Source organism: Lactuca virosa, chromosome 9 (assembly GCF_052849685.1).
Source record: "Lactuca virosa cultivar CGN04683 chromosome 9, Lactuca_virosa_CGN04683_v6, whole genome shotgun sequence".
NCBI classification, from domain to species: domain Eukaryota; kingdom Viridiplantae; phylum Streptophyta; class Magnoliopsida; order Asterales; family Asteraceae; genus Lactuca; species Lactuca virosa.
In genome coordinates this window covers 107,601,699-107,611,126 of record NC_136434.1, presented here as the reverse complement: position 1 = coordinate 107,611,126, position 9,428 = coordinate 107,601,699, and the positions used below count along the sequence as shown (strand labels likewise).

General features: G+C 32.8%; 1 pseudogene; it reads left to right on the top strand.

Moving 5' to 3' along the window:
* The first annotated feature begins 3,424 nt into the window (after nt 1–3,424).
* LOC145136643 (dehydration-responsive element-binding protein 1A pseudogene) lies at nt 3,425–4,365 on the top strand (annotated as a pseudogene).
* The last annotated feature ends 5,063 nt before the right edge of the window (nt 4,366–9,428 follow it).

The window sequence follows — 9,428 nt, the reverse complement described above, 5'->3', positions numbered from 1 at the left end:
GAAAGAGATGGAGAAAGCGTACAAATAGTCTACGGTTTAAGTGATAATAAAATATTTAAACGAATTTCCATTAATTTGCCTACATTAAAGGTATTAATTATTTAATAAGTAATTACTAAAATTAATTAATGGCTAAAATTACCACTTAACCCTTATTTAGGTTTTTGAAATGATTGACCTATATTGATTCCTACATCCACACAATAGATAGTTAGAATAAATGAACCTAACTATATATATATATATATATATATATATATATATATATATATATATATATATATATATATATTAAGAATGAGATAGAGAGAGTTTAAAGTTCGGCTCAATATGCATTAGATAGTTTGAAATAGGGGTGAGCATTTGGACCGGTGGACCGGACTGGACCGGACCGTTTTTTTGGACCCCCGGGCCAGTTCTCGGTTCTAGGAATCCATCCCGGTCCGGTCCGGTTTTTACCGGGTTTAGAACCGGTTGGACCCGATTTTTTTAAAAAAAATTGTAATCTGTGAAAATTTTTAAACAACCATAACTCATTCGTTTTAAATCAGATTGACACGCGGTTTTTCCAACGTTTAACTTACAGTTTGTAGATGAATTTAGACTATAGTTTTGTTTATTTTGGTATAGTATTCAATGAGTTACAAACTTTCAAAGTTGAGCTATCAAAGCTGAAAAATTTCAGCTTTTCAGCAACATTTTTAAAATTTTGTAATCTGTGAAAATTTTTAAACAACCATAACTCATTCATTTTAAGTCGGATTGACACGCGGTTTTTTCCAACGTTTAATTTACAGTTTGTAGATGAATTTAGACTATAATTTTGTTGATTTTGATATTATATATTCAATGAGTTATAGTCTTTCAAAGTTGAGCTATCAAAGCTGAAAATTTTCAGCTTTTCAGCAAGTTTTTTTAAATTTTGTAATCTGTGAAATTTTTTAAACAACCATAACTCAATCGTTTTAAGTCGGATTGACCTGAGGTTTTTTCCAACATTTAGTTTACAGTTTGTAGATAAATTTAGACTATAATTTTGTTGATTTTTGTATTATATTCAATGAGTTACAATCCTTCAAAGTTGAGCTATCAAAGCTAAAATATTTCAACTTTTTAACTATCATTTTATACTATAATTCTGAATTTTATGTATCTTTGATAGATAAATCATATGAAAGGGATCTTGGTGAACTTGATTTATATGTTAGTTGATTTTATTTGGAAAATTAATTTTGCAACTTATAATATTATAACATCAAGGTAGATTAGTTATGCATGAAACGGAAACATAATCATTTTTACAAGTTGTATCGTATCAAACCTAAAAACTTATTTTAACGACTTGTACTCTATGCAATTAAATTTGTACCCGTCCAAACGGGTCCAAGAACCGGAAAACCCGGGCCTGGACCCGGACCCGGACACAGACACGGACACGACTCATCCGGTCCGGTCCATGGTCCACAATATTCTCCATAACCGGTCCGGTCCGGTTCGGTCCAAATGCTCACCCCTAGTTTGAAACGTTGTTAGATATTCATTTAAAAGTTTAAAGTTGCATTTGATATAACTGAAACAATAAAACTTTATTCGATATAAAGAAACTTCAAAGCTTAATCTGATATGTATCACTAATGTAAAGATTTATCTGATGTACATCACAATTAGAAAGGACGGAAATACTCGAATCCAACACTAAAAGTTGAACTCGAAACTTTTGTGATATGTTTTTGGCCGGTTAAATGATTATTGGACATGGTATACGATGTTTTCTAATAACGTTTGCAAGTTAAGAATGATTATGGTATATTAGGGTTATACTCTCAATTATCCAATCCTAATTAACCATTTCCGAAACTTTTTTATTTTTTGAATATTTATACTTTCATTATTAAAATATATGATTTTAAATTATATTATAATATTATATATGATTTTTATATATAATATTATATGATATTATAAAAAAGAACGTTTCAATATGTATTTACTGCTAATTACTTTTAAGAATGAAAAGTATTGATGTAATTTCTAATATTTAAGTTAAGATATTGATTAGTTTATCGTGAGATTTGCATGTTATAAATTTTGTATAATGATAATCATACTAATGGTTCATTTATCATAAATTAAGCTTGTTGATGTTGTTTAAAATTCAATTTATGAAAAATTAAGTTGTTTTGTTTGGATGTGATTGTGAGATTTAGGTAATGAAAATTTCAACAAGCAAATTTTAATCTATTAAAATGTTAAATGAGGTACTCGATACCTATGAACGTTTCAATATGTATTTACTACTAATTACTTTTGAGAATAAAAAGTATTGATGTAATTTCAAATATTTAAGTTGAAGATATTGATTAGTTTATCATGAGATTTGCATGTTATAAATTTTGTATAATGATAACCATACTAATGTTTCATTTATCAGAAATTAAACTTGTTGATGTTGTTATATAGAAATTAGAATTATGAAAAATTAAGTTGTTTTGTTTGGATGTGATTGTAATTGAGATTTAGGTAATGAAAATTTCAACAAGTAAATTTTAACCTATTAAAATTTTAAATGAGATACTCGATACCTATGAACGTTTCAATATGTATTTACTACTAATTATTTTAAGAATGAAAAGTATTGATGTAATTTCTAATATTTAAGTTAAGATATTGATTAGATATGTTATAAATTTTGTTTGCATGTGATTGTAATTGAGATTTAGGTAATGAAATTTTCAACAAGTAAATTTTAACTTATTAAAATCTTAAATGAAAGAGAAATTAAATATCCTTCTACTTTTCTTTCTACAAATCCTCATACCCAATTAAATGATGACATATGTCATATTAGTTTACAAAAATATCATTAAATGAACATTAAATGTTACACATGTCACTATTTAATTGGATAGGAGGATTTGTAGGAACAAAAAGTAGGAGGATATTTAATTTCTCTTAATGAAATACTCGATACCTATGGGTATACATGTAAATAATCCGATTAACATTTTTTTACAATGTTATCCAATAAGATGAAAACGAATTAAAGATAAAACTTTTTAACACGCTATAGTTTGTGATCACCAATACCATGACATACTCTATCTCTAATTTATGACATACTCATCCCACTATACACCTAACCAAATTTTCATTTTGAAGGGAAAATATGTGACGCGTATAAAATTGGAAATGATTTATTCTACTTCAGTTACAATAAATGAATATATTCGACCAAATCCCTCTATCTTGGATTACTATAGGGACCAAATTTGTAATATACCAAATATCACGCGTTTTATCCAACCATTCACAAAGGACATAGCCCCCCAGCTGTTTCTCCAACTGACTAATCCACCCGCACACGCCCCAGATGGGTATATATACATCGCCATTTGCGAATCACTCACTTAAAGTCGCTCATTTTTTTAGGAAACGCTACCAACAATCCACAACTTCACTGATAACTTGAAATAACTACCAACAGACCATAACTGTCACTCCTTACTTCCAAACACTACAAGCACAAGCTACGTATGGATGCCTTCATTGACTACCAAAACTCCTTTCTAGCACACTCATCTGAAAATCCTCCGCTGGGATCCTCTTCGAACTCAAACGACACCAGAAGCACCGGTGGGGATGCGGTCGCTGACACAGAAGTAAAGCTGGCTTCACAAACCCCGAAGAAGAGAGCTGGAAGGAAAAAGTTTCGAGAGACTCGACACCCGGTTTACCGAGGAGTGAGAATGCGGGATAACGGTAAGTGGGTTTGTGAGGTGAGAGAGCCCAACACGCAGTTCAGGGTGTGGTTAGGGACGCATCCCACTGCTGTAATGGCAGCCAGGGCACATGACGTGGCTGCTTTGGCCTTCAGGGGGCGATCGGCGTGTTTGAACTTTGCTGACTCTGTGTGGCGGCTGCCTGTCCCGCAGTCTAACAAAATAGAGGATATACAAAAGGCGGCTGCAGAAGCGGCGGAGGCTTTTAGATACATGGACACGGAGGATGCAGTGGAGAATGTGGAAACAAATGAGTTGCCGGAAGTTCAGTCTTACGTGGATGAAGAGGAGATTTTTGAGAGTTCCGGATTTTATGCCAGCATGGCCGAGGGACTGATGGTACCACCTCCTCCGATGGTGGGGTATGGCAACTACGGAGATAACATGGACTTTTGTGATTACGGGTCTTTATGGAGTTTTTAGAGTTCCATTGAGTGCTTTACATATCCTTTTTCTTAATTAAGATATGTACTATGTAGCCAGGTTGATTGTGTTTTTCCGTTTATGGCTTAAACCTTTTTTTTAGCCAGACCAGAGGATTCGTTATATGCAAAATTTGCATTGTAAAATACATCATTTCGAAATAAAACACTTCTTCCATAACCTGTTTACACTTGTAGGAAAAGTAAAATTAGTTTCAAATATGTTTATAATTGTCTTAAGTTTAACAAAACCAGTTTCTGTAAAACTCATCAAAGAACTATCAATGGAAAAACTCTTCTAATTCTTCAAACTTTTACAAACAACAAATCTAATAACATCTCTAAAATACACTACAACGGACACAGAACTAAACTAATTGAAAGATTAACACGTCCATTGAATTGAGATTAAACCCATAGCTTATAAACCCTAATTTTTTCTGCGTGTCAAGAGAACGAGAGAGTGTGTGAGAGAAACGAAGAGAGATGAAGAAGTGAATGAATTAACCCTCATCGTCTCTATGTCTTTAATATATAGTACTCCCAGTAGTTTGCATTTAGTCCTTGCACTTTCTTTTAGCTACATATCCTCATTCGTCATCACACTGGTACCATCTTCTGTCTATTCTAGCCATCTAATATTCCTCAACTTTAATCAACATTTCATATTAGACCCTTGCATAAAACAATAACAAAGCACAAAAGTTGAAACTTGTCTCTATTATTTTCAAAAGTTAAGATTGAGGGATATTAATATCTTTTAATACCATCTATCAATCATAACTTTAAAAAGGATATGTTAATAACAATTTTTTACACAAACAACTGTGTTGAACTCCGTTTAAAGATTTTATAAACATATCTACCATTTGTTCTTTAGAAGAAGTTTTAACCATTTTTTTCCTCAATCTCAAACATTTTCTCTAACAAAATACACAATATTACAATTGGTAAATCAAACTTTGTATTCCAATCTTTTAACATATTAATAACCCATACAAATTCACAATCAAGTAAAGGCTTTATACTGAAATCAGTTGAGGATTTGGAAAGAGTTTGTTGTTTTTATTAAACTTCCAATAAAATTATAGACTTTCCAAAGAAAAGGCAATCGAGTTATGGATCTCCTATAATTAACTAGTACATTTTCACAAGTCAGCATCTACATGAACAAACTGACTTAGAATTTAAAGATCTATTCAATGCGCTTCCTTTATCCGAATTTGCCTTTTAAGTATTTTAGAATTCTTATAACTAAGTTCAAATGTAATTTTCTTGAAGAATGCATAAAGTGACTCAATGTTTGTATTGCAAATAAAATATCAAGCTGAGTTTTAGGTACGTCCATAAGTTTCCTCGTGAGTTTTTTGATAACAAGTATATATAACATATTAATTATACAAAATTCTGGGGCGGCTCAACCAGTTTGGGACTTTAAGCGAACCAAAAATATGAGACTCTTTAATAAACAAAAAAATTCATTAATTGAAGAGTTAATTTTTTTTATTATGTATATGTTTTTTGTGAATAACCAAGACAACTATAAATGAACAAATCAGAATACTGAAAGTAATTGAGTAATAGAAATACATGTTGTTTGATAGCCTTGACTTGATGACTTCTTCCTTGAGTTTGTTTTAACCTAAATTCAGAATTTCCAAAGGAAAAACTCCACAAAGAAGTATTCAGTACTTGACAATTAAAATTTTTTATACTGTAATCAATGGATAAATGAAAATAATTAACCCTAATAGATAATAAAAAAACCGAAAAGAAGTGAAACACATATCGTTTAACATTGAGGATTTGAGCAATTGAGAGTCGAGATAGAAGAATTGAAGATAATGCGGTGTTTCAGTTTTCAAGATCACACTGATGTATCGCATGTGTTTCGTCTTCAAGAATCAAGATCGCTCACTGTGATGTGACATATCCGACAATTAGTAATTGACTAATTAAAATTTTAGTTATATTAATATTGGGTTAAGTTTGGAGAATATGAAGTCTTTTAGAATCGGGGACCCTAAACCCCTAATTTAGCAAAATATAAGGTTGAATCGCTCTTAACAAAATTAGAGTCTATGTGTTCTCTAGTAACAATGATAGACACATCTAAAGGTGTATCAACATTTTTACATCTTAACAGCTCATATTCATATAGCGACTTAATAGTATACTTTATCGCACACAACAAATACCACTTGGAATATTAATTATTTTAATAGCAAGACAAAATCTTTAACACAACTATAAATCCTCAAGCAGAAGTTTTGTATTCAGAAAATCTTTAACTTTTTATTTCTTATAAGGAATTAATTACCACTCAAGATTATATAATCTATAAAAGAATCAACTTTTAGCAAAGTATATAAAGAATAATTGTTCTGTTATGTTGAAAATCATAATCAATTAAAAAATAGGTTAATTTCTCATTCCATATTTATAGGGCTTGTTTAAGACCACATAATAAGTTTAACAACTTATAAATTATGGTTTTATTTTTGAAAAATATCCTAAAGGCAAGGACATATATACAAATTCATCGAAAGTTCCATATAAGAAACTATTATTAACATCTAAATGATATAAGTTAAACCAAAATTAATCCAATAAAATTAAACATTTAATAGTAACTAGTTTAGCAACCAACAAAAAGGTTTCATCACAATCTCACCATGGAAAGCCCCATCCCGCTCAGCCAACAACTCCATGATCCCCTCCTTGATGGTACCAAGCATCATAGGAGTTGCATCCAAAATATCGCGAGTGATCTCAGACGAAACGAACTCACGAATCCTCTCATCAATCAGCTCAGCACCAGAGCCTGAACCTGAACCAAAACCAAAACCTTCTCCACGAGTGCTCATCACCATACTAAAAAAAATAACCATACAATGATCAGAACATACCCAAAGAATCCGAATTCTATATGCTTCTTAAAATCCTCGCGACTTTCCTTATTTCGAGTACGGATCTTGTGCTTTTAGTAGTACGAACCTAATACTACATTCCACACATATCCTTACTTTCCTTAAGAATCATCCTGAATCCTCTAAGTCACATTCTCATATTGATACTCCTCATACCCGCTAAACAACGCACCACTCACACCAAAACACTTCCTAGGCTATCTTAGGACTCTCCACCTCACCATGCCATCAGTTGTTGAAAAACTCCTACTAATGTCAGTTAACTACTTCATGAATACAATTATATGCAACAAAGCTTAAATAATCCTTCGACCTAAACGACTCAACCCTACAACGGTTGGACTCAGACAAGAGCTGCGCAATAGGGCCAATTTATAAGTTGTTTACAGGCCACAAAACATCAACATGCATCCTACCTAATAAACATCTCTCTTAATAGGCATTCTTGAATGCAACCCTTAACATATCCTTATGCTAACTTCTAACATGCAAAACATATAACATAACAACATATATGGGTATTCTGGGAATCACTTACTTGAGCTCGGTTGATTGCACGCATCACACCCCTTTCTTTGTAAAAGTCTTTTTTTGGAAAATTTTATTTTCTTTCAAAAAGATTACCAATTCCTCAGTTTGAGTTCGTACATACCCGAGAGTGTGCCTAAATCCCTCAAACCAAGACTCTGATACCAACTTGTAACGTCCCAAAAATAGTAGTAAACATTTTCATTGTTAAACCATCAGGTCATACAACCATATATTCCAAAACCAACAAAGTAAAAATATATTTTTCAAACATTAGAGTACTTGGATAGGCACGACAGTACAAAAGTACTTGGATAGGCACGACATAATAATACTTTGGATAAGCACGACAGGTCACGACTTACTAATTTGCACAACTCTCACTTAACCTGTCACAACCACTAACTTACACGGCCCTAGCACAACCTCTCATTTATTATTACGCACAACCCTTTACTACCTAATTATGTTATTAAGTATATGATTAGATCAAGTAACAATCATATCATATTGTACAAATATGTTAAACACGGCAAAATAAGCGCACATAACATTTAAGCCATTAGAATACTTGTATATGTGTGTAAATTTGAAAGTAACTATGCACTCACTTGATGACAGTAGATGACTCGAGGTTAGGGCAGTGCTTTGCCTTAATACTTTTCTAAAGGACCTAAATGTACATAATGCTAAGTCTTAGAGTAGTTTTTATGATCTTGGCGACTCTACTAGTTATAGTCTAGATTTTGCAATAATCTCATTGTCTACTGATCTATAGCTGATAAGGAATAACCAGGTAGGATCATATCAGAGACAGGGTCCGCTTGGTATACAGAGTATATTGTTTGGAAATCCCACTTTAAACACCTCACTAAATACAGCCTAGACATCATCCCCGTAAGTAGATCAATCAGTATAATGACTTGGAATCACTGATAAATCTTATTTATAGGTTCATAATAACGACTTGTGACTATAAATATAAGTTACACTCAAAACAAAATAGTGTAGCTTAACTTACAGAGATTTTAGCGAAAACCGGGAAACTACGTGGACTGAACTCAGAAACTGAAACCTTCTATTTGTCGTACCCCTAGACTCCTCAAAACCTTGTTAAAATACTCTAGGAAACTACAAAATTCGGACTTAGGAACAGAAGAAAGGATAGAGAGTGTTTGGGAAGAATTGTGAGAGAAAATGAGTGATTTTCGCAGCTATATATAGAGAATAAAGGAGGGCGCGCCGCGCACATCGGCCTTGTTGGCTCCTCCAGCTTCCTGTCACATGTCGAATTTCCTTTGGTCCACCTCTCCGCCTTCTAGAACATGCCACGTGTCGCGATCCTATGGAGCCACATGTTACGCCTGTATCATGCCACATCATCACGTCTATTGGAGGAAAGGAAGGGCCAACTTGCCACATGGCACTCTCTAGCCTTGCCACGTCATCAGTGCGCGTCGGGCGCCGCACGCGCACAAATTTTTAGATTTTCAAAATGGTGTAACTTCTTCATACGAGCTCCATTTTCGACGTTCCTTATATCCCCGGAAAGCTCTTGAAGAGGTCTACAACTTTCATTTAGAATCCATCGGCTAATTTTGACTTTATTTTTAAAGCTATATTTTAAACACGTTTAAACTGTTAAAGTTAGTTTAAAAATTCGTAACTTTCTCATACGATATTTGTTCTCGATTGTCTTTATATCGACGAAATCATATGGACGAGATCTTAAACTTTCGTTTAGATTGTTTTTCCTAACAACCAACCGA